Source organism: Morus notabilis, unplaced genomic scaffold (assembly GCF_000414095.1).
Source record: "Morus notabilis unplaced genomic scaffold, ASM41409v2 Scaffold415, whole genome shotgun sequence".
Lineage (NCBI taxonomy): Eukaryota > Viridiplantae > Streptophyta > Magnoliopsida > Rosales > Moraceae > Morus > Morus notabilis.
The window spans coordinates 64,953-92,656 of NW_010366365.1; the positions used below are offsets into that span (position 1 = coordinate 64,953).

A 27,704-nucleotide genomic window follows, 5' to 3' on the forward strand; every position below is an offset into this window, starting at 1 on the left:
TGAAAAGACTTGATCTCCGCAATTTCAGAATCTTCTTGGTAAATGGCCTGTTCTTCCTGATTGGAATAGGTGAGTAAATCCCTTTAGAACCTTCTCGAGAGTCTAATAGTTTTAGATGTTTATTTAGTTTCTATTTAGTTTGGAATTTATTTTATTAGGGTAGTTACCCGTTGCTAAGTTTTCTTATTTTATTTTGGTCTAATTTCCTATTTTGCTTAATTAGGAATTTATGCTATTTTTAACAATAGGGTTAGTTTCCCATTACTAGAGTTTTCATATTTCATATTGGTTTAGTTTCCTATTTCGTTATTTGGTTTTGCCTATAAAATATAGTAGCATTGTAATTTCATTTCAAAGTATGGTTTATGAATATTGAAATTAGTGTTTTTCTCTCTTGAGTTCTTATTTCTCTCTCTAAATCCTCTCTATTTTTCTCTAGTGGCTTTTCTTCTATTCTTCTATCTCTATTCTCATTGTCACATTGATCCTACATTAGCTTGGTATCAGAGCATTCGTTTCTTAGTCCCTGTTCAATTTCTATATATAAAAAAAAAAAGAACCAAAAGAAAATAAAACTTTAGGACCTGTTTGTTTGCGTTTTCATTTCCGTTTTTCACGTTTTTCAAAGCAAAAAATTGAAAACGGGTATTAAAAACGTGTTTGGTACAAGTTTTTTTAAAAAACAAAAACAAAAACGTTTTTGTCTTTTTGTGGAAATTAGAAAACGAAAAAAACCCGTTTTCCCATTTTCGTTTTCTTCCTTTTCTCTTCTGTTTTCTGCTTCAGCCTCCCCCGTGTGAGATTTTTTTTCTGCTTCAGCCATTCTTCAGCCATCCTTCAGCCCAGATTCTTCAAGCTTCTTGCCGGCCAAGCTCCTCTGTTCTTCTCGCCGGATTCATTTTCTCCGGTTTCGTTCTCGCCTGAGATTTCTCCGTTCGGGCTCCTCCGGTTTCCTCCGTTCTTCCCGTTCTCATCTCGGCCTCTTCTCACCAAGGTATGGCTCTTCTCACCGATGAACCCGTTTTCTGATTTGGTTTCCTTCCCGCCGGAGTTGGTTGAGTTTTTTTTAGTTGATTTTTGAGTTTTTTTAGCTGATTTGGTTGTTTTTTTTTTTGGGTTTTTTTGATAATGATTTTGAACATGATATACTCAACGAAATCGGTTGATTTCCATTTGATTTGGTTAGTATTTTGTCTAATTTTTTGATTATCTGAGTTGCTGAATTTTTTTTTTTTTTTTTTGGGGCCCCCCATTTGGGGCGAATCCGCCGGGGCTGAATCAGCCCCAATGGGGGCTGATAATCAGCCCCAATGGGGGCTGAATCAGGGGGAGGCCTCCGTTGGGGCTGAATCAGCCCCTGGGGGCCTCCCATTGGGGCTGACCAGGGAGGCCCCAATGGGGGCTGATAATCAGCCCCCATGAGCCCCAATGGGGGCTGATTTCAGCCCTGATGGGGGCTGATAAATCAGCCCCCATCAACCCCAATGGGGGCTGAAAATCAGCCCCCCTCATATACTATGACGATGGCGATTTTCCCGCTTGATGAGTGTTTGATGAACAAAGTATGATCGGACTGCCCTTATGAAAAACTTAAAGGCCCGTTTAGTTCGCTGATTTGAATTTTTAATTCGAGTTAAGATGTGACGTTATGTGAGAGCTTTTTACTGTAGCAAAAAAGTTAGATGTGATTGTTTCTGAGAGCTTTTTACTGTAGCAAAACTCGAATTCTAAACTCGAATCGGCGAAATGAACGGGGCCAAAGAGAATGAATATTTTCTGTATTGGCTCATAATAATCACATGTTTACATGGGTTCTCTTTATAGGAGAGAATACAAGCACAAAATCAGGAAACTAATTACGATAGCTAGTTGGCCTAACTAATTTTCTATTTTACAGCATTGACTAACAACTATTTACAACTAATATTCATGGCTAAAAGTCTCCTATTATTCGGTAATATTACTACTGAATCTTTCCTTTTTCAACACTCCCCCTTAAGCTGGTTTGAAAATATCCTACATACCCGCTTGCTAATTAACTTATCAAATTGTCTTGTAGGAAGTCCCTTTGTAAGCACATATGCAACTTGCTCGGCAGTAGGAACATATGGCATGCAGATCATTCCGTTTTTGATCTTTTCCTTGATAAAGTTTGTCTACCTCCACGTGCTTTGTTCTGTCATGAAGCACTGGATTATGAGCAATCGAAATGGCAGCTTTATTGTCACAGTACACTTTCATGGGCAAAGGATTAGAGATTTTCAATTCTTTCGATATTCTCTTAATCCGCAACACCTCACAAATTCCATGAGCAATTGATCCAAACTCGGCCTCTGCGCTGCTTCTCGCTACCACATTCTGCTTCTTACTTTGGGAGGTGATAAGATTGCCTCCGACAAACGTGCAGTAGCCAGAAGTTAACTGTCTATCAATAGCACTTCCAGCCCAATCCGCATCAGTATAGACTTCAACTTGCAACTGCCCACAGTTTTTAAACAACAGACTCTTCCAAGGGTGCTTGTTAGGTATATGAGGATTCTATAGACTGCATCGAAGTGTTCTCGTCCAGGTGAATGTATAAACTGACTAATCATACTAACTGCAAAGGCTGTATCTGGACGTGTGTGACAAGTAGATCAGTCTTCCAACAAATCTCTGATATTGCTTTCTATTCAGAACTTCTTCAGCTTTAGAAGGCTGTAGCTTAAGGCTGGGCTCAATGGGTGTCTCTGCTGGTTTACATCCTAGCAGACTTGTCTTAGCAAGTAAATCAATAACATATTTACGTTGATTCACAAATATACCTTCTTTGGATCTAGCAAACTCCATTCTAAGAAAATATTTTAATGCACCCAAATCCTTGATCTCGAAGTCAGCTGCAAGTCTCTTTTCTAGTCTTTCCAATTCTTTGTTGTCATCACCTATCAAGACTATATCATCCACATAGACAATTAAAATTGTAATCTTGCCTTCTCTACTATGTTTGTAGAACATGGTTTGGTCAACTTGTCTTTGACAGTAGCCACAACTCTTTACAGCTCTACCAAATCTCTCAAACCAAGCTCTAGGGGACTATTTGAGACCATATAACGATTTCTTCAGTCTGCAGATTTTATTTGGTCCTAATTTTCCTCCAAACCCAGGTGGTAGATTCATAAAGCCCTCCTCAAGATCTCCATTTAAAAAGGCATTTTTTACATCTAACTGGTGTAATGGCCAACTGAAATTTACAGCCAAGGATAACAAAATTCTGAAGTTTATCTTGGCTACAGGAGCAAAGGTCTCCTGATAATCAATTCCGTAGGTTTGGGTGAACACTTTTGCTACAAGTCTCGCTTTGTACCTCTCTATGCTACCGTCAGCTTTACATTTCACAGTAAAGACCCACTTGCAGCCTATTGTCCTTTTTTCCTTAGGTAAATCAACTATTTCCCAAGTACCACTTCTTCGAAGAGCATTCATCTCCTCCATCACTGTTAATTTCTAATTCGGATCATCAAGAGCTTCCTGAATGTTTCTCGGGATAAACAAGTGTGAAATTTTTGAGGTAAAAGCCCTATGAGTGTGAGAGAGTTTTTCATAAGAAAGGTATTTGGCAATGGGATATTTGGGATTTTTTGTGCAAGTTCAGGTTCCTTTCCTGACAGCTATAGGCATATCAAGATCTGATGGTTCTTCAATAGGAGAAATAATAGGAGCTGAAGATGAATTAGGGGTAAAACTACCTGTGATATTTGGAGGTCCAGTTCCCGAAGGTCGAGATTGATCATTTCCAAGATGAATAGGCTAACTTTGACCCTTTTGATGGCGGCTTTTCCGAAAATAAACTAGAGACTCAATATTGGGTTTGTTTGTGCCCCGTTGTAGTGATTCTCCCCTGTTTCAGATACAGTAATGCTTGGCACTATATGACTAGGATTTCCTTCATTACTTTCATTGGTTTTATTACATTGTTCCTGACTTTGATTTTCGGGAATAACAGTAGGATGAGGAGTATGAGGTGAAGTATTCAAAATCATACTTGGTAAAGGAGTAGAAGTAGGAGATAAATCCCAAAAATTTCCTTCCATCACCTCATTCTCCCCTTGAAGAGAATTTTTGTCAAAGTAGGATTTATTTTCAAAGAAAGAAACATCCATACTCACATAAATTTTTCGTGTTTTGGGATTATAGCTCTTATATCCCTTTTTATTAGATGCATACCTTATGAAAATATATTTTTCAGCCCGAGGATCAAGTTTAGACTGAGTATTGTTAGGCATACAAACAAAAGCAATGCAGTCAAAAACCTTTAGAGGTAAATCTGAGTATAATCTTGAGAAGGGAAATTTTTTTGGAAACATTCTAATGGCGTGCTATATTTTAAAACGCGTGTAGGCATTCTATTAATCAAATAGGATGTTGTTAAAACAGCTTCCCCCAAAGGTATTTTGGAACATTCATTGAAAACATTGTAGCACGAGCCACTTTAAGTAAATGTTTATTTTTTCGTTCAGCAATTCCATTTTGTTGAGGAGTATCCACACAAGTAGACTGATAATGGATACCCGTTTCCTTTAAAAAAACTCCCCAAAATTTTGTTAAAATACTCAATTCCATTGTCACTGTGTAAAATGAGTTTCAATTATCGTGTAAAAATCTTGGATTAATTTCAAAAATTCCTCCTGAACTATGACTCTTGTAACATTTTGCCCCCCGAATTTTAAAACGTAATATCCGCTCCCTCCGAACTTTGTTCCGTTACCAAGTTTTTCCCTTCTGTTACAATGAGTGACGGAATTCACCACGTGTCACGTACATGACCCATCTGAGGAGGGTATTATCGTAAAATACCTTGTCTTCTAGTGATCCACCGCCACGTCTTCATCTTTCCTTCCGGCCATTCGCCTCTGTTATGTTTCTAGCTTTTATTTCTTCAGTTTTGCTTCTGTTTTTGAGTTCTTTTTAGCTTTCTTTTTGTTATCTCTGATGACTCCTTCTCCTCTCTCCTCTGTATTGGTTGTATTCAATGTAAAATTTTTCTCTTATCCAAAAAAAAAAAAAAAAACAGTCGCACAAGGAAATGAAAAACCCTTTTTTTTTCTTTTAAAGGTTCTTCTCCTAAAGAAGGAGAAGGCTTTAATGTTAGCTCAATTTTAGATATAGTGCATGGTGTGCGATTTTTTTTAAGAGATGGTGAGATTATCGTTGGGAGAGAAGCAATTCATAAAGGGTGGGATTGTCAGGACCTTCATTCTGATGGTCGGAAAATATTAACTTACCACTTTAACAATTAGTGGTTTTGATCTTTCAACGCTGGAGTCTAATCCTTGGTTGTTGTATATATTATATAGAGCAGGGTATTAGATCTGCATATAGCTGGATTGGGATGCCTTTCTCTTGGTGGAAAATCTAAAATTTTTGGATTTGGGTTGAAGCTTAAGTTGCAGCAAGAGCTGTTTGACTAAGTTTAGCAACTTCCCACGGAGAAGATGGTGAATTTTTTAATAAAAATGGGGAATTATCTAATTAGGAGGGTATAAGCGTAATTGCGCTTTCAATTCTCACTAAATAAGTGACACGTGGCAATTCCGTCACTAATTGTAATAGAAGGAGAAAACTTGTTAATGGAACAAAGTTCGGGGAGAGCGGATCTTACGTTTTAAAATTCGATGTTACAAGGGGCATAGTTCAGGGAAAATTTTTGAAATTAATCCAAAAATCTTTAAAAAAATTTTCAACCTCAGACCTTTCATTCATCAAATAAACCAACATAAACAGTATGATCATCTATAAATGTAACAACATTTTTTTTCTAGAAATAGTAGTGACTCTTGAAGGTCCCCAAATATCACTATATATTAAATAAATTGGTTTTGAAGAAGTATAAGGTTTTGGCAAATAAGTAGTACGATGACTCTTAGATAAGAAACAGCTTTCACAATAGAATGATGAACAATCCAATCCCTTAAATAAAGTAGGAAACAAATGTTTAAGATATGGAAAGCTAGGATGTCCTAGTCTTAAATGCCAAAGCATTATTTATTCATAAACAAAATTAGAACTAACACTACTAAGGCCCTGAGCCTTTTTATTATTGGAGAAGTCACCATCAAACTAGTAAAGTCCATCTATTATCTTAGCACTGTCAATCCTCTTCCTCGAGCTCCGATCCTGAAATTCGCAATAAGAATCACAGAAAATTACTCGGCAATTAGATTCTTTGGTTAGTTTACTCACAGACAAAATGTTACAGGCTAGTTTAAGGACATGGAGAACAGATTTAAGATCTATATTCCCGGATAATTTTATCAAACCTTTTGCGGCAATGGGGGAGAAACTCCCATCTGCAATTCTAATTTTTTCAATTCCAGAACATGGTGAGTAAGTGGTAAAAAGATTTGAAAGGCTAGTCATATAATCATAAGCTTTAGAATCAATGATCCAAGGAGCAGAATTTAAAAAATAAGAAAAAGCATTAAGTGCACTCCCTGTTTGTGCAAGAGAAGCACTAGGAATATCATATGAGGAATCATATATCAGCAGTTTCAGGAGGTGATCCATATGTTCCTTGCTGAAGGGACTTGTCTCGGCTTCATTGGCAGTGGGAGTGGGAACTGTGCGGCTGTTTTTGTCACTAGGCTTGCTACTCTTCCAATTTATTGGTTTTCCGTTGATTTTCTTCAGGTTTTCGCTGAAAATTGGTTGCTTTATTAGAAGTAGCCTCGGCAACAACAGGGGCATAACTTTCAATAGGCCCACTGGTATTCTTCTTCCCCAACATTACATGTCTGTGGCTCTCTTCTCTTCGAACCTCAGCGAACACCTCACCAATTGGAGGAAGTAGAGTCTTGCCAATGATCCGTCCCCGTACTTCCATCAAATTCCATGTTGAGCCCATCAAGGAATTTGTAAATACAATGAGCCTCCACAGTCCTTTTATTGTGATTAGCATCTTTGGTGGATTTCCATTCATAATCATTGAAGAAATCCAAGTCTTGCCAAAGACGCTTCAAGGAATTGAAATACTTGGTGACTAAGTCTTCTTCTTGCCGAATCTCACCAAGTTTTATAGTGAATTCATAGACCTGAGACTAATTTTCCAAATCAGAGTACAACTGATTCACGTTATCCCAGAGCTCTTTTGCTATAGAGTAGCAAATATAGTTGGAGCTAACATCCTCGTCCATGGAGTTCACGAGCTAAGTCATCACCATTGAATTTTCTGCATCCCAGGTCGCATACGTAGGATCCTCTGGTGTTGGTGCCTTCTTATCTCCTGTCAGATACCCAATTTTTCCTCAGCCTCTGATGTACATTTGTACAGACTAGGACCACCGTAAAAAATTGTCACCATTAAGGCGAATGGTGATCTAAACTGAGTAGGAATCGATATTGGGGGTTTGGATTGCAGGAGTGGTTGGTTGAGTCGTGACAGATGGAGTAGACATGGAGGATTCGTCAGACATGGCTGATTAGCGAGGAAATTGCGTAGAAAAGAAACTAGGTTGATTTTTTTTTTCCTTTGAATTTCTTAGGGTTGCTCTAATACCATCTAAGCTTGAAAGAGAGAATATTTTCTGTATTAGCTCATGTTTACACGCGTTCTCCTTATAGGAGAAAATACAAGCACAAAATCAGGAAACTAATTACAATAGCTAGCTGGCCAAACTAATTTTCTATTTTACAGCATGGACTAACAACTATTTATAACTTATATTCACAGCTAATAAATCTCCTCATATTATTATTACCGTATCTTTCTTTTTCAACAAAAACCGTGCTTCTTTACTGCCTTTGTGAACCAATCAAACTAAGCCCTTGGTGACTATTTAAGGCCATATAATGACTTTCTCAGCTTACACACTTTGCTAGCGTTCTTTTCATTCTCAAAACCAAGAGGAATCCCCTTATAAACTTCATCTTCTAGATCACCATTTTGAAAGGCGTTTTTGACATCTAACTGATGGAGTGGCCAGTCTAAATTTACAGGCAAGGATAAGAGAACTCAGACTGTGTTAAGTTTCGCCACAAGAGCAAAAGTTTCTTGGTAACCAATTCCATAAGTTTGTGTAAACCCTTAGCAACCAAAGGTGCTTTATAACGATTAATGCTTCCATCTGCTTTATATTTGACACTAAATATCCATTTGCATCCCACCAGTTACTTGCCTTTTGGGAGATTTGATAGTTCCCATGTACCATTCTTCTCTAGGGCTCGAATTTCTTCATCAATAGCGTTCTTCCACACAGGCCGAATTTTTGCTTCCTCTATGTTATTTGGAATTTCAACACTGGACAGATTGGAAATGAATGCATGATATTTGGGTGATAATCTATCATATGACACAAAATTGGTGATTGGATGTTGTATGCACGATCTTACACCTTTTCTCTGGGCAATAGGAATGTCAAGGTCATTAATTATTGGAGGTATTGAGCTAGAAAGGATATCAGTGTTACTTGGAGAAATTGACTTTGAACTTGAACTTGGCCCAGGCTCTTGGCTTTGCTCGGGAAGAATTGGATGCCTGATCTTCTTTTGGTTTTTCAACCTCCGAGAGTACACTTGTAACTCTTTGGTCTCCACACTGGATTTGTGAATTGGGGTTTTGATTGGAGTTTCTGTACGAGGTAAGGCTGCAGGCTGAACTGTGTGAGGAACTATTTGAGTTGTGTATGGCTGAGTTATTTGAGGAAAAGATGATGTGATTTCAGGATGAATGGTGGACGAAGAAGGATCAACATCAAGCCAAGATATATTCTTGTTGATTGATGGAATTCTCCCTCTGAATATGAGTTTTAGTGTAGAAAGGTTGGTTTTCAAAAAATGTTATATCCATAGTGTTGTAGAATTTCTTTGTGATCGGAGAGTAACACTTGTACCCATTTTGATTAGGTGTTCGAGTTTACCTCTTAGCTGTGGAGGAACATGGACGAATGTTGAGCAACTGAACACCTTTAGTGGAAGAGGAGATCAACCCAGTATTTGGTAAGGCTTGAGTGAGGATTTGACATGGTGTTTGTGAAGAAATTTGGGAGAAAAATTATTCTATTTTCTTATTTCTTAATTTTCCGTAGTGAATGTACAGAGATTAAATAGAAAAGGAGGGGAAATCACAATCCGATATCACCCTTGATTCTAGGCCTAGAAATCAACAAACAAAAAAAAATTAATATTTATAAATAAGGAAATACAAACAATTAGCTAACTGATTGACAATCTGTTTTGCTAATTGAGACGTTTAATTTCATATTTCCACACTCCCCCTCAAGCTGGTGAGTAGATATCGATCATTCCCAGCTTGGAAGTCAAATTCTCGAAAGTGACTCATGATAGACCCTTTGTGAGAATGTCTGCGGTTTGCAGATTCGTGGGAGTATAAATCATCTTGATTACTCCTTCAATTTTCTCCTTGATGAAGTGCCTGTCGATTTCCACGTGTTTTGTCTTGTCATGATGAACAAGATTCTTTGCAATGTTTATCGCGGCTTGATTATCACAAAACATCTTCATGGAGCCTTCACTGGGAATCTTTAGTTCTTCTAGGAGTCTTTTTAGCCATATTCCTTCGCAATACCATGTGCCATTGCTCTGAATTTAGCTTCAGCACTGCTTCTAGCTACCACTGATTGTTTCTTACTCCTCCAAGTAACCAAGTTTCCCCACACATAAGTACAATAACCTGAGGTAGATCTTCGATCAGTCACGGAGCCTGCTCAATCTGCATCAGAGAAGATCTCAATGCTCTTATCATGCCCCTTTTTGAAACACAGTCCCTTTCCTGGCATCATTTTGAGATATCTGAGAATCCGATACACTGCATCAAGATGTTCTTCAGTGGGATTATTCATGAATTGGCTAATCACACTAACTGGGAATCCAATGTCAGGTCTAGTGTGAAATACGTGCGTTGATAACGTCCTTTGTCAACTGGAGCACTTCCCTCTTTCATTCCAATTTTATAGTTTGAATCCATAGGAGTGTCTACTGGTTTGCACCCAAGCATCCCCGTCTCCTTCAGTAAGTTTAGGGTGTACTTTCGTTGGGAAACTGATATGCCCTTCTTTGATTTGGCTATCTCCATGCCAAGAAAATACCTTAGAGCTCCAAGATCCTTGATTTCAATCTCCTTTGCAAGGATTGATTTTAACCAGACCATTTCTTCCTCATTATCACCTGTAAGGATGATGTCGTCCACATAAACTATAAGAATAGTGATCTTCCCGCTTGGTGAGTGCTTGAAAAATAGCGTGTGATCGGACTGTCCTTGTGAAAATCCATGTTTCTTGACTGCCCTTGTGAATATGTCAAACTAAGCTCTAGGTGATTGTTTAAGGCCATATCTTCTTCAGCTTGCACACTTTGTCGACGTTATTCTCTATATCAAAGCCTGGTGGAATATCCATGTAGACTTCATCCTCTAAGTCTCCATTCAAGAAAGCATTTTTCACATCAAACTGATGAAGATGCCAATCTAAGTTTGCTGCCAAAGACAGTAAGACTTGAACTGTATTCAGTTTAGCCACCGGGGCAAACGTCTCTTGATAGTCAATTCCATATGTCTGAGTGAATCTCTTTGCTACTAACCGGGCTTTGTATCGATCAATGCTTCCATATGCTTTATACTTGACATTAAATATCCATTTGGACCCTACTGGACGCTTGCCTTCTGGAAGATCTGTCAACTCCCAAGTATAATTTTTTTCTAGGGCACATATTTCTTCATCAATAGCTTTCTTCCATTCTGGTTGGGTAATTGCTTCTTGTATGCTATTTGGAATGTCAACTTTTGATAGATTGGTGGTGAAGACTTGGTAGCTAGGAGATAATCTATCATAAGATACAAAAGAGGAAATAAAGTGATGTGTGCATGTTCTCACACCGTTCCTATTAGCAATAGGGACACCAAGATCATTACTCAACAATGAATCAGAATGATTATCAGTGTTACCTGAAGGATTGATTTCTGAACTTGGGCTAAGATCGGGTTCCTGGCTTTGCTCGAGAAGAATTGGATGCTCTATCCCCTTTTTAGTCTTCAAGCTTCTTGAGTACACCTGTCTGCAATCTGTACCAGTTTTGTGGATCGGGAGAGGGTCTATGATGGAAGGATTTTCAAGTTGAGTTGTTTGAGGAGTGAGTTGTACTGTTTGTGGAGGTTCGGTTGACTCTATTTGTGGAGTTTCGGTTGACTCTATTTGTGGAGGTTCAGTGGATGTTGGATGATCTAGGTCAAACCAAAACTTATATTCTTCTTGAGTGGCAGAATTCTCCCCCTGAATATGAGTTTTGGGGTAGAATGGTTGGTCCTCAATGAAAGAAACATCCATAGAATTGTAGATCCTCTTGGTGATTGGAGAGTAGCAGTTGTATCCTTATTGATTTGATGAGGTTCCAAGGAATAAACATTTAACAGCTTTGGGATCAAGTTTTCTTCTCAGATGGGAGGGAATATGGATAAACACTGAGCATCCGAACACTTTGAGAGGAAGAGAAGAGATCAACCGAGTTGAAGGATAGGCTTGAGAGAGAGTTTGACATGGAGTTTTGAATTTCAGTACCCGAGATGGCATTCTGTTGATGAGATATGCTGCTGTAAGTACTGCATCTCCCCATAAATGTTTTGGAACGTTGGAGGTAAACATGAGAGCACGAGCAACTTCAAGAAGATGTCGGTTTTTCCGTTCGGCTATGCCATTTTGTTGAGGGGTAGTTATGCAAGAACTCTGATGCACTATTCCTTTTTCCAGTAAGTATTCCCCAAGAATGGTATTGAAATAATCTTTTGCATTGTCTGTTCTAAAGATTTGAACATTGGCTTGAAATTGGTTTTGGATCATGGAATGAAAGTTTTTAAAGATAGGACCTGCCTCTGATTTTTCCTTCATGAGAAATATCCATGTTGTTCTTGTATGATCATCAATAAAGGAGACAAGCCACCTTTTCCCTGAGATATTGGTGATGCGAGAAGGACCCCAAATGTCACTGTGAATCATATGGAAAGGATGAGATGCTTTGTAATCATGAGCAGGGAAGGAGTTTCTCACATGTTTTGATAATTGACAAATTTCACATTGAAACAAACTTGGATTTTTATTTCTGAATAATGAAGGAAACAACTTTGACAAATACACAAAACTAGAATGACCTAATCTATAGTGCCATAACATGATTGCACTATTGTTATTATTGGACTCAGACACTGAAAAAAGATCCCTAATAGATTGACCCACTTTGGCTGGAATAGATACGCATCGAGCATGTTTCTCAAGAATACTTTCAACTTTGAAGAGGTAGAGCCCCGCACACTCCTCAGCATTGTTAATCGTCTTCCCTGAGTCCAAATCTTGAAATTGACAGTGAGAAGGGTAAAATTTAGTAACACAGTTATGATCTTTTGTGAGTTTACTGATGGACAGCAAGTTGCATGTCAGATTGGGTACTAAAAGGACAGATTTTAGAATAAGATCTTGTGAGATTATTATGGACCCAATACCAGTCACAGAGGATAAGGATCCATCTGCAATGCGAACTTTGTAATTCTCAGAACAAGGATGATAAGATTGAAATAATTAAGGATCACCCGTCATATGATCGGAGGCAACTGAGTCGATTATCCACATGCTGGGTTTCTCTGTTTTGACACTCAAGGCATTTGTGAATTTACCTTTTTGGGCTATGGACCCAGTTCCAATGACTGGAGTGGAACCACTAGGTTGCATATGGTTGAACATCTTTTGAAGAAGGTCGATCTGTTCTTTGCTGAATAGAAAGACTTTTAAGTTGGAGGGCTCATCTGTAGTTACAGCAAATCCCCGTTTTTCTCTAGGTTTCCAGTCAGCCGGTTTGCCGTGTATCTTCCAGCATGTGTCTTTGGTGTGACCAAGTTTTTTGCAATGGTCGCACCAAGGTCTAGCCTTTTTTCCTTTGTTGTCGAGGCTTGGCGGATTGGCAATGTGAGAGACAAGAGCAAAACCTTCTATTGTTGGCAGATTGGTTTGGTTCCGTAGCATCACTTTCTTCCTGCTTTCCTCTCTTCGGACCTCAGAAAATGCCTCATGGATAGTTGGAAGAGGCTTGGTACTCATGAGTCGACCCTTGACTTCATCAAGATTCTTATTGAGGCCAAGTAAGAACTTGAATATTCGTTTCTTTTCGATTACCTTCTTGTACTTGATGCTATCTCCAGGATTGTCTCATTCCAATTCTTCAAGGATGTCTAGTTGCAGCCAATAACGTGTTAGGGTGTTGAAATATTGAGTGACAGATAGGTCTCCCTGTCTCAAATCATGAAGAATGCTCTCTATATCAAAGATTTCTGCCGTATTGTCATTGTTGGAGTAGGTTTCTTTCACTGCATCCCAAATCTCTTTGGCTGTTCCATAAAACATGAAATTTTCACCAATTTCATTAGTCATTGAGTTGATGAGCCAAGACATTACCATATTGTTTTCTGTCTTCCAGATTTTGAAGTTGGGATCATCCTTCTTTGGTTGTGACGCTGCACCAGTTACACAATCATCTTTACCTTTCCCACAAATGAACATCATAACAGATTGAGTCCATTGGAGATAATTATTGCCGTTGAGTTTGTGCCCAGTGATAGGAAGAAGTGTACCCTCATGCCCTCCTTGATTAACGACTGGTTGGTCAGAAGATGCTTCGGAAGTAGAGTCCTTATTTCCAGCCATACCGTATTTTGTCATTTTTTTTAATGTTCTCTGCCTTTGTTGAAGAGAAACAACAGAACTACAATAGACAGTTTGATGAGAAAAACGACGGGATGACAATATATGGGCAGCTTGATGAGGAACACTATTAATGAACAACAAACGACAAAGTTTTGAAGATGTTCTATGGAGAACGACAATGAAGGGCCCTATTAATAAATATTTCAGTTCTGGCCAAAGAATTAACTTGAAACAATAGCTTGAGAAACAGCAACAAATACCAGAACGACGATGAAGAATTCTGAGAGAGATAGTCGACGGTAGTTGCTGGGTCGTCCACGATATTTCCTACGGGGATCGTTGAAGATGGTGATTGGCGATTGACGGCTTCGATCAGAGAAATCAGAGGTGCCGTCGATGAAGCTGGCTTCAATCGGAGATGGGTTACGACAGATCAGAGACTGAGAGAGAGACTGACGACGTCGACTAAGAGGAAGGCTGACAGCGTCGGTGATGGCCAGAGGAGATTCGCGACGCCTATCGGAGATGATTTCCCGTTGGAGGTGGCAAAAATAAAGCCAGAGGAGATCGACGGGGAGCGAAATTGATTAGTTTTTCAGAGGGCGCTCTGATACCATGAAGAAATTTGGGAGAAAAATTATTCTATTTTTCTTATTTCTTATTTTCCATAGTGAATGTACAGAGATTAAATAGAAAAGGAAGGGAAATCACAATCCGATATCACCCTTGATTCTAGGCTTAGAAATCAACAAAAAAAAAACTAATATTTACAAATAAGGAAATACAAACAATCAGCTAACTGATTGACAATCTGTTTTGCTAATTGAGACGTTTAATTTCATATTTCCACAGTTTAGAATTTTAATACCCGAGATGGTTTATGAGATATGCTGCTATCAGTACAACATCTCCCCAGAAAGATTTTGGGACATTAGAGGTAAACATGATTGCACGGGCAACCTCAAGGAGGTGCTGATTTTTCCGTTCAGCAATTCCATTTTATTGTGGAATGCTTGTGCAAGAACTTTGGTGAACTATGCCCTTATCCAACAAGTAATCTCCAAGAATGGTGTGAAAGTGTTCTTTTCCATCGTCAGTTCTGAAAACTTGAACCTTGCTTGAAATTGATTTTGAATTATGGAGTGAAAATTTTTAAAGATGGGACCGGCCTTTGATTTTTCTTTCATAAGAAATATCCATGTTGTTCTTGTGTGATCATCAACAAATGATACAAACCATCTTTTTCTGTGATAGTATTGATACAAAATGGTCCCCAAATATCACCGTGAATAACAGAGAAACGATAAGATGCTTTATATTCATGCGCAGGGTAAGAATTTCTCACTTGTTTGAACAATTGGCAGATTTCACATTGACACAAAGTAGGATTTTTATTCTTGAATGTGGAAAAATACGACAACAACAACAACAAGCCTTAATCCCAACTTAATTGGGGTCAGCTATATGGATTTCACTTTTCCACACGACTCTGTTCGAAATTAAACTTTTCTGAAGGCCTAGATCTAGAGTGTCTTTCCTAACGACTTCGGTCCACGTAATTCTTAGTCTACCTCCCTCTCCTAGTATTAGGTATAAGAATGTCCTCCCAAGCACGAATTGGTGCTTCTAGCGGTCTACGTTGGACATGCTCGTACCACCTCAAGCGGCCTTCGTGCACCTTATCTTCTATTGGTGCTACACCTACTTTACTACGAATAACTTCATTCCTTATGCGATCTATTCTCGTATAGCCACTCATCCATCTTAACATGCGCATTTCTGCCACACTCATCTTAGATACATATTGTCTCTTAATGGCCCAACATTCACTACCATATAACATAGCTGGACGGATTACAGTCCTATAGAACTTTCCTTTCAACTTAATAGGCATCTTGCCATCACATAAAACTCCCGTAGCATTCTTCCACTTAACCCACTCTGCCTTAATTCTATGTTGAATATCCTCTTCTATATCTCCTTCGTACTGCACTATAGACCCAAGGTACCTAAACTTCCTAGAAGCCCCAATCTCCACACCATCTTCATAGGAGAAGAAAAAATATTTCTTATTCTCTGAATTAATTCTATACAGCTGGTCCTCTTAGAGTTTTATACACAAAAGTAAAATCTCCTAGATTACACATTATCCCATTATTCATGGGATATTACGAAACTAACTGATTACCTTAATCCTAGGGATACAAAATATAAATTTCAAACTTGCTTAATATATCCTATATACAAAATCAATAGATTGCGTTTTTCACACTCCCCCTCAAGCTGGTGAATAGGTGTTCACCATTCCCAGCTTGGACACAAGATTCTGAAACACTGAACTATTAAGTCCTTTCGTGAGTACATCAGCAAGTTGACCCTGTGTAAATAAGTAGGGTGTACAAATCAGGCCACTGTCCAGCCTTTTTTTGATGAAGTGTCTGTCGATTTTGATGTGCTTTGTTCTATCGTGTTGTACTGGGTTGTGAGTTATGCTAATTGCAGATTTGTTGTCACAGTAGAGTCTCATTGGGCCATCCCACTTAATCTTCAAATCTTTTAAAATAATCTTCAACCATAGCAATTCACACACACCTTGAGCCATCGTTCGAAATTCGGCCTCTGCACTAGAACGAGCTACAACATTCTATTTCTTGCTCCTCCACGTCACAAGGTTTCCACCAATAAAAGTGCAATAACCGAAAGTTGACCGTCTGTCTACCACTGACCCAGCATAGTCTGCATTTGTATACGCTTCAAGCACTACTCTTCCATTCCTTTTGAACAAAATACCCATGTCTGGTAGCCCTTGGAGATAATGCAATACTCGGTATGCTGCATGTAGATGTGCCTTCTTCGAATTATGCATGAATTAACTAATCACACTTACCGCGTATGCTATATCTGACCTAGTATGAGATAGATAGATAAGTCTCCCCACCAAGCGTTGATACGTCTCTTTATCCACCCCGAGCTTCAAATTTGGATCTATTGGAGTGCTCGCCGGCTTGCACGCGGTCTTCCCGGTTTCTTTGAGAAGATCTGTAACATATTTTTGCTATGAGATGAAAATACCTTGCTTAGAATGAGCTACCTCGATTCCCAGGAAAAACTTTAGCCTCCCTAGCATCTTAATCTCAATTCTTTAGCTGAACATCGACTGAGACGCTGCCTTTCCTCATCATCATCTCCCGTCACTATTATGTCGTCAACATATACTAAGAGGAATGTAACTCCCCCTAAAGATGAGTGTTTGAGAAATAGTGCATGGTCTCCTTGACTTTGCCGATATCCCATAGCTGTCATTGCCTTTGCAAATCTTCCAAACCATGCTCGCAGCGATTGCTTGAGTCCATACAAGGCCTTCTTCAATCTACATACTGTATGTGCAGCTAAGTTATGACCATAACCCGGTGGAACCTCCATGTAGATTTCCTCCTCTAGTTCTCCGTGCAAAAACGCATTCTTGACATCAAACTATTGTAGCTCCTAATTATAATTGGCTGCTAATGATAACAAAACTCTTATCGTATTCATTTTAGCCACCGGAGCGAATGTCTCTTGGTAATCAATCCCATAGGTCTGGGTATACCCCTTAGCAACCAACCCTGCCTTGTATCTTTCTATTGAGCCATCTGCCCTATATTTCACGGTGTAAACCCATTTACATCCCACTGGTTTCTTCCCTTCAGGCAATTTCACAAGCTCCTAAGTTTTGTTCTTCTCCAATGCTTCCATCTCCATATTCATAGCATGTCTCCATTTTTCATCAGTTAAAGCCTCAGACAAATTGGTAGGGATGGCAATAGTATTTAGGCTGACAATAAAGGCTTGATGGGATGGTGAGAATTTTTCAAAGGAAAGAAATTGTGCAAGTGGGTATAGAGGTCGACTTACACATTCTCGAACTCCTTTTCGAATGGCAATGGGAAGATCCAGATCATCATTATTCATGTAGGTTTCAGAAAAAGGATTAGAAATTGTTACCTCATTTCTAGAGCTCGGGTTGGAGTCTTGAACTTGCACAGATTCCGGGATAGCCTTCTTCCTTCTTGAAAACACTTTGCTTTTGCCAAATCTTACATTCTCAATGGTAGAATTTAGGTTGTCAGGCTCGGGTTCAGTGGAGTGAGGTTCGGGTTCAGTGGAGTAAGGCTCGGGTTCAGGAGAGTGAGGCTGGGAAAACTCAGGTTTTGATGGATGAAGATCAAGAGATAGAAAATCCCCTTGTCCTTATCTTCCACTATTGAATTCAACCTCTGAAGATAAGGATCATTGAAATAGGATTTGCTTCATGAAAAGTAACATCAACCGAGACATAGAACCTTTTTGAGGGAGGATGGTAACATTTGTATCCTTTATAAGTAGAAGAATAGCCCACAAAAACACATTTGACTGCCCTTGAATCTAATTTCTCCCTGTTTGGAGTATGAATATGGACAAATGCCACACACCCGAATATCCTAGGAACCAGATTATTCGTAGTGTGTAGATTTGGATAGAATGAGGAAAGCATGTCCATTGGACTTTTGAAACCCAAAATCCTAGAAGGCAAACGATTTATAAGATGTGCAGATGTAAGAACTGATTCCCCCCAAAGGGATTTAGGCACATTTTTCTGGAACATAAAGGATTAGGTGGAATCGAGAAGATGACCATTTTTCTTTCTGCCACTCCATTTTGCTGTGGAGTATTGACACATGATGATTCATGGATGATTCCTTCCTTTTGGAAATATGGAGTGAGGACTTGATTGAAATAGTCCCTAGCATTGTCGGATCTGAATCTCTTGATATTGACGCTAAATTGGGTCTTTATCAGAGCATAAATTTGGAAGGACATTACTGACATCAGATTTCTGTTTAAGCAAAAATATCCAAGTGACTTGAGTACAATCATCAATAAATGAGACAAACCATTTTGCCCCTGTCACATTAGGAATAGTAGAAGGGCCCTAAATATCAGTATGAATGAGATAAAAAAGAATAGAGCTTCTTTTATTATTGATTGGAAAAGGTACACGTTTGTGTTTAGCCAGTTCACACACTTCACAATGAAAATGTTCAATATGACCTCTAAATAAGGAAGGAAATAGAATTTTGATAATCCTAAACGATGGATGGCCAAGTCGGCAGTGGTGAATCCAAATTTTTTCTTTATTTGATGAGAGAACTTTTGAGACAAAAGAGTGAGATGTTGTGCCCTTGGTAATGCTTGATTGACTAGGTGTTTCAAGAAGGTAGAGTCCAACCTGTTCTCTAGCACATCCAATCGTCCTCCCCAAACCCTCGTCCTCAAATAAACAATAACTATGGTGAAAAAACACTCTGCAATGTGAATCTTTGGTAAGCTTTTGGACAGAAACAAGGTTTGTGGTCAATCGAGGAACATGTAGAACATTTTTTAATGTCAATGATGGGCTTATTTTAACATCTCTTGAGCCTGCTACAGTGGTTAATGATCCATCTGCGGTAGTTATTTTTCTTCTGCTTGAACATGGGGTATATGAGGCAAACATGTTTGGTGAGTGGGTCATATGGTCGGTAGCACCGGAGTCAATAACCTAGGAGCCGGTAATGGTTATATCTGAGACATTTAATCCAATGGAAAATGAAGACTCACCTGAATATGCCAATGAACAAGTACCTGCCTATAAGGGATCTTACTCGTTCGATTTCCTCTTGGCTGAGACTCCCCATCTCTTGCAGTGTTCCTTCACTTTGCTACCCTGCTGCCACATGAGCTTGTCCATGACTTTTCGGCTGCTCTCCTTTCTGCCGCCACTCACGGCTTGGTGGTTTCCCATGCAGCTTCCAACACTTCTCACGGGTATGGCGTGCCTTCTTGCAATAAGTGCACTATAAAGTATCTTTGTAGTCTCGGTTTTGGGTCTTCTGTTGACCAGCCTTGACATTCTCAAGTGTCGGTGCCTTTTCTGCAGTCATGGCTAATTTGCTACCGCCACTAGCCAACATTGCCGAGCCATCAATGTTCTTTAGCTCAAGCATTATTTCTCTTCTACTCTCTTCTTCCCGAATGATTGCCACCACCTCATTGAAACATGGGACCTCTTGCTTTCCAAGAATCTGAATTCTCACCAAGTTAAACTCCGGGTTGAGTCTAACAAGAAAATCATAGGCCTCGTTCGTTTCGCTGATTCGAGTTTAGAATTGGAGTTGAGATGTGATTGTATGTGAGAGCTTTTTACTGTAGCAAAAAAGTTAGATGTGATTGTTTGTGAGAGCTTTTTACTGTAGCAAAACTCGAATTCTAAACTCGAATCAGCGAAATGAACGAGGCTATAGACTCTATCTTGCTCAATAAAGGTCTTGATAACTGCAGCATCTTCGGGACACTTGGTTTTAATCACCCTATAATGATCGAGTTCTTGCTATAGGGCCTTCATTTGATTCACATACTCAGTGACTGTTCTTTCTCCTTGTCTTGCAGCGATTGTCTTTACTTTGACTTCGTAGACTTGAGCAGCATCCTTCGCCTTGGAGTACGTTTGTTGAATTGCATCCCATATATCCTTGGTAGTGGCCAAGAACATACATGTATCGCTTATCTCCGGAGTCATGGAGTTCCACAGTCATGCCATGATCATCGAATCCTCCTCATTTTATGCTTCAAATTGTGGATCTTCCGGTTTTGGTCATGTCCCTAAGAGGTGGCTGATTTTTCCTTTCCCTTTCAGCATAGTCCGAACAAGTCAGGACCATTTAAGGTAGTTTTTTCCATCCAGCCTATATGCGGCCTGAATGTTCTGCAATTCCCTGACCTGTTGAGGCCTAACGGTTTCTGCATCCTCCGACCGTGTTGTAGCGGTTGTCTCGGCCACCTCCGACATCCTCAATCAAACTAAGCGGTCTCCCGGCAATTAAGGCCGGTTGTGTCAAATGGAATACCAGCGATGAAGGCTAATACAATCCAGGCACTCTTACGGAAGCGTCCTGACAACAGTGGCGACAGGGCAGAGAAAAGAAAAAACAACCCTTGCCGATGAAGGCCACGTTCAGAACACGACAGCAGCGAACAGGGGCAACGGTAGTTTCGGTGTGTCCGTACAGTTCCATACAGAGTGGCAGTAGTCAAGGTTGCGGCAGCGAATCAATGGAACTTCAAAAAAACAACAGCAGTAATGAAGGCTTCTGGAGAAAGTGATGATGGATATGGGCAATAAAGGCCCTGTGATGAGGCTTGGCAATGAAAGCCAAGAAAGAAACGACAATGAAGGCCTAAGGAAAAATAAAGTAACCTAGGAAACCTAGGGCTCTAATACCATATGAAAAAATAGGAGAAGAAAAAATATTTCTTGGGCTCTAATACCATGTGGAAAAATAGGAGAAGAAAAAATATTTCTTATTCTCTGAATTAATTCTATACAGCTGGTCCTTTTAGGGTTTTATACACAAAAGTAGAATCTCCTAAATTACACCTTATCCCATTATTCATGGGATATTAGGAAACTAACTGATTACCTTAATCCTAGGGATACAAAATATAAATTTCAAACTTTCCTAATATATCCTATTTACAAAATCAATAGATTGCGTTTTCCACATTGAACAATGACGAAAATAGTATTGACAAATACTGAATACTTGGATGACGTAATCGAAAGTGCCATAACATAATCGCACTATCTTTATTGAAATTATTGACTGAAACAGAGACAGAATCCTTAGTGGATTGACCAGCTATGGTTGGAACAGAGACACATCGAGCTTGCTTATCAAGAGAATTGTCAACCTTCAAGAGATAGAGCCCCACATTGCTCAGCATTGCCAATCGTCTTCCCCGAGTTCAAATCCTGAAATTGACAATGAGTTGGAAAAAATTTAGTAACACAGTCGCGATCCTTTGTGATTGCTAATGGACAACAAATTACATGTCAAGTTTAGAACCAAAAAGACAGATTTTAGGACAAGATTTGGTGAGATTGTTATTGACCCTATACCAACTACAGCAAATAACGATCCATCTGCAATACGAACTGTGTAATTCTTACAGCATGGATGATAATATTGGAATAGAGAAGCATCACAGTTATATGATTGGAAGCGCCTGAGTCAATTGTCCATACACTGGGTTTCTCTGTTTTGACACTAAATGCTCTTAAAAAGTTACCTTTTTGAGCTATTGATCCGATTCCAACAATTGTAGTGGAGGGTCCTGGTTGTGTCTGAATGAGCATCTTTTGAAGGAGGTCCAACTGCTCTTTGTTGAAGAGAGGATTTTCAGCGGATGGTTGCTCATCTGTTGTCACATTTAGTCTGCAGCTCTCTTGGTTTGCCAATGACTTGGTTGGTTTCCAATCAGCGGGTTTGCCGTGTATTTGCCAACATGTCTCTTTGCTATGTCCGAGTCGTCAGCAATGATCACACCAAGGCATGCCCTTGCGAACCTTATCATTGGTTCCTTGATTGCTTGGTCCACGAGGCACCAATGCGGGGGTCTCAATGTGGCAGGAGTTCCTTGATTTCCCATCATAATTCTCTTCCGGCTTTCCTCTCATCAGACTTCAGAGAAGGCTACACGAATGGATGGCAGGGGCTTTGTCCCAAGTATCCTTCCCCTAACCTCATCCAAGATTCTTGTTTAACCCAAGCAAGAATTTGAAGATTCTCTCATTCTCCACGATTTTCCTGTACTTAATTCCATCACCTGGATAGTCCCAGACTATTTTTTCAAACAATTTTAGTTGCTTCCAATACCGAATGAGTATTATAATATTGGGTGATAAAAAGATCTGCTTGACGAAGGTCGTTAAGAGTGCTCTTAATTCCAAACAACTCAGTAGTATTTTCATTATTAAGAGTACGACTCCTTTACAACATCCCATATTTCTTTGGTTGTGCCGTAGGACATAAAGTATTGGCCGATGTCGTTGTCCATGGTATTGATTAACCGGGACATCACCATGTTGTTTTTCAGATCTCCACACTTTGTACTTCGGATCATCATTCTTTGGAGGTGTTGCAGCCCTAGTGAGATAGTCGTCCTTCCCTTTGCCGGTGATGTACATCATCACGTACTGGGCCCATTGTATATAATTTTATTGTATATAATTTTGGTCGTTTAACTTGTGTTCGGTGATTGGAAGAACTGCACTTTCTGATCCGCTATGGCCGCTATGAGTGACAATTTCTGAGCCTGAGGAGGCGTTGGACGTGCTGCTCTTGTCAGTGGTCATTCCGTATTTGACCATTAGAGAAGAGGAATAATCAGGTTTAGAGGGTGCTTTGATACCATGTAGTTTTTGAAAGAAAGATTTTTCTTCTTTGATTCATTAACACGAATAGGAAAATACAATATAAATAGGCAAGGCCACCAACATGGTAATAACCTCCCTTAATTTTGAGATAAGAGAAAAAAGGAAATATAGGATACTACAAAAAAGGAAAGAATAAACTACAGCTAATGTACAAAAATCAATCCAAGATTTACTCGGATTTGTCCTAGTGATTAGGCAATCAACTTCGGATTTCCACATTTAACAATAGGGTTAGTTTCCCAGTACTAGAGTTTTCATATTTCATATTGATTTAGTTTCCTATTTCGTTATTTGGTTTTGCCTATAAATATAGTAGCATTCTAATTTCATTTCAGAGTATGGGTTATGAATATTGAAATTAGTGTTTTTCTCTCTTGAATTCTTATTTCTCTCTTAAATCCTCTCTATTTTTCTCTAGTGGCTTTTCTTCTATTCTTTCATCTCTGTTCTCATTGTCACATTGATCCTACATCACTTTTACTCATACGACTCAGCAGTTTGAGTTTTTTTTATGTCCCTCGTTTCTTATTCTACCATATCTAATTGAATGACATTTTTTAACTGCAATTTGCAGTTGAATTTGAATCCAATAGTCATGTCATCATATGTGTGATAGAAAAATGAAAAAGAATTTAAAATTTGTGAAGAGTTTGCTTGCCTCGTTCTCGTATATTTGTCAACTGCAATCGAAGGATCCTCAAAAAATAAAATAAAATAAAATAAACGGAAGAATAATGAAGAGCATCAAACTGAAGACTGCCCCAAGTATAGACTAGTAGTGTTCGGTTATATCAACTGTGTCAAACCCAGTTTCACTAATTTTAATTACCCCTGATTAAATAGGATCCAGAAATTTAACGTGCTCTCTCTCTCTCTCTCTCTCTCTCGCCTATTAATGTTAGTGAGTAGATGTAGGAAACTTGAGGCATACCGGTCAATTTATAACTGCGTTATATGCATAAAGATCATATTTGGGCCTTTTATCATCAGTTTAAGGCTCTTATATTTAGATTTATGAATTGCAGTGATGCCCCAGAATCTGTTGAGACATTCCCACCAATGGAGTTTGTTATCGATTAAGTGCCTTAAGACTTTAGTAACGAGAATTTCACCACACAAGATTTAGAGTGGTCCGCTCTCAATGTAACAACTATATGCACTTGACGTAGTTGCAAAATTTTGCGATGGAGAATGTTGATCTGCATGCTAACTCTCTGTTAGGGTGTGTTTAGGATCCACAAACTCAAACGTGTTTTGAGCATTCCACTGAAGTTCTTTCTCCCTTCACCTCGTTCGACGCTGACCGGAGAAGACCGTGGATCTGAAGGGGTGGTTACACTCCTCGTGGATCTAGGATTGGGAGTACTTCTGCTTTGCTTCTTCTTTTTGCTGCAAAGACAAGACAGAATTATGACTGCGACAAGCACCGAGCCGCATACTATGAGCTTGCATAAGTTTTCATGCTTTGTTTTCCCTTCTCATATCACGAGTGGAAGAGGAAATTATCACACTGTTATATATCTATAGCCCTTTACTGCGTTTGGGTTGGGGAATAAATATTTGGTGGAAGTTTACTTGCGAAACTCTGTATTGAGACTTTAGAAACAATTCCGAATTTACTTAAAAACTTAAAAAAGAAAAAGAATACTGGAATTTCTCGGTATAACATGTACTCTTTCTTGATGCAAGTGGTGCATTCAATTTAGTAAACGATTTATATAATTGAAATAAGTAGTTTGGAGGGCCGTTGAGCGATAGCATTCCAAGATCATTTGTTAGGAATTTTATTCCTAAATTATATTTTGACATTTATTAACATGAAAACAATATCATAATACGGCTTTATTTGGGTTTCTCAGGAAAAACTTTGAGAGATGGAGAGGATTTTAGGCAAAATGGAGAGGATTTTTGGCTTCTCAAAAGCGTAGGAGAGGAAATGAAAAATGAGTAATTTCTAATTCTATCCTCTTCTTTATATAGACAAGTATGAGATTTGTTAAATGTTTCTTCCTATTTTGGACCCAAAAATTCGGCTATATTAAAGAGAGAGAATGGAAAATTTCAAAATGTAGCTTGCATTGTTTTACTAGTTAACAAGGCAAATGAGGATGGAGTAGCTTTATATTCAATTACCCGCTAGTTAATAAGAGCATCTCTAATGCATGATGTGTTAATTGTAAATTTAGTATTTAAATATAAAAAATACTCTCTAATACAATGTTATTTATTGTGTCAAATTTCTCATATGTTATATTTTGTGACAAATTTTTTACTAAATATAGCATATGAGAAATTTAACATTTGATTACTATTAGTTAAAGTATTTATTTTTTTATGTAATTATTACAATTTTTATATTTTTTAATTATTTTTAAAAAATAAAAGTTTGTTATTATAACTTTTAAAGTTTAATGATTATGAAAAAAAGTTAATTTAATATTTTAAATATCATTATATATTAAAATAAAAATAAAAATAATATATCATATTATTTTTTTAATATTAAATATATAATTAGTATTAGTATTTACGTGAAGATGGTCTAAAGCTAATGATGATGGAGTAGCTTTACACTCTATTATCCAATATCCACTTCACTAATTCTCCTTTTTAGGTTTTTGCTCGAGGGCTCTCTATTATCTCGAGTTCATAGCTTCTTAGCTTATTATGGATTTATTCCTATCTCATGATCTTCATTTGATATGATTGGTTTTTTATGCAAGTGGGCAAAATTTCTCTCTTGTTTTCCATACAGAATTAGCCAATTCTGCCGCCTACTGTCTTTTATTATTATTGTTGCTGTTATTTTTATTATTATATTATTATAAAGACTTATCTACAGTTCCCGGTTTGAAAATGAGGGAGTTGTCACCACCGTAATTAGCCAAAAAATTAACGTAATTCTCTTATATTAATCGTAATAGTAATTATTTTAGAAATTAGGAGTCGTTTTTAAGCATATGACAATAAATAGTGGCGGAGTCACTTAGGCTGTCCCCACTGAATTTTTTATTTTTTTTAAAGTAGCCTTTAAAAATTTGTGATTTTCTAGTTTTGTCCCATTAAAATACAGATTTTTTCATGTACGCCCCAATGAATTCACATGTTTTTATTATTTCAAGACAAAAAACTAGTGTATGCCCCCACTGAAATAGAAGTCTGGCTCCACTACTGACAATAAACGACTGTCATTTTTAATATGAATAATAATATGCACATATGTCGTCTTTACTATTAATATCAGTCATTCCATCGTAACCGACTGTCTTTTTTTAACATGAATAATATTATTGTGAAGGATTATATCTGTCATTTTTTATAGGCACATTCGGTCATGTATGAATATTTGTTTGGAGCAGTGCATGATAATCGTTTATAGCCATATGCTTAAAAATGACTTTTGATTCTCAAAATAATAACTGTTACGCCTCAATACAAAAAAATTATGTTAATCTTTTAACAAGTTATGTTGGGGAAAATATCCCCGTAAAAGTTGGGGAAGACCACGTAAGAGGTCTTATTATTATTATCATTATTATTATTATTATCATTATAATGATAATGATGATTATAATTATGATTATTATTATTATTATTATGAGTATTAGTATTATGATTATGATTATGATTATGATTATGATTGAATATAATTATGATGATTATGATTATGATTATGCCCTCAAATTGAATCTTGGCCACTTTTCAAATCCTATTAGATCTCTAACATTAGATCAAAGGCTATCTATCTGTCTACCTGTGCTACCTAGCTGATTTGATGGAATCAAATCATCATTAATTCATCTGTTTGTGCTAATTTCGGTATGCTTTGCATACTGGCAGTACCTATTAATTTATATCGATTGTATGAAATGATCTTGGCATGATGATTTTACTGTTACTAATATTGTTGCAACACAGAATTATTCATTATTATTGTCTCTAAGTCCTACTGAAATTAATCACAAATTTCTCAGATTAATTTAATCTGATTATATTGGTTCGCGACTTAGACAAGAATTCTCGTTCCTATCATTAACAGGAAAATTTCTCTTATCTCACACTTCCATCTAGAAATTTACCAGGATATTCTTATCTCAGAATTTCGTTACATAGAATCATAGTCATATGTGATAAAATTTTGTAATTAGCATTTCAATAACACAACAAAATAAATCTCCAATTTTCATCACAAAAATCACGTTGGCATAGTTAAACAGTTTAATGGGGAATTCATTGTCTAAATCTGGACAAATTCTCGGATTTACACTAATAAATTTTCTTGACATTGCAGTTGATTCTGGCTTGAATAGTAAGAGTACTCAATTTATGATTAAGTTCATAAATTTATTATCCATTAAAAAATCAAGGTACTTAAGGATAAACTTGTAATTATAGGTTAACGGATTTCTACTTAATACTAGCTATAAATTATTTATAAAAGATTGATCTATATGTAATGACTATATTAAATAGACAATTCACGTTCTAAAGAGTACAATAAATTGTTAGTTTTATTGAGGTTTGAAATTATAGATACATGAGTCCCCCGTCATCCTTGTATTTACTACTAGACAAGCGAAATAAGTGAGATTTAATATTAATTTAGAATTAAGGAATTATAAACTAAATCACTCAAAATAAATTAATCTCCTCCTACCGAGATTGGCAAAACCTCTTCAACTAATTTTACCTAGTGTAGCCGAATTTTACTGAGAGAAAAGAGAAGAAAAATTATTCAATTCTCAAGTTCTAATTTA

General features: G+C 37.8%; 1 long non-coding RNA gene across 1 annotated transcript; it reads left to right on the forward strand.

Moving 5' to 3' along the window:
- Window positions 1-24,843, forward strand: LOC112093921. The gene is made up of 3 exons (XR_002903269.1): window positions 1-69; window positions 820-994; window positions 24,807-24,843. It is a non-coding gene; the product is annotated as an uncharacterized LOC112093921 (long non-coding RNA).
- Window positions 24,844-27,704: the final 2,861 nt, after the last annotated feature.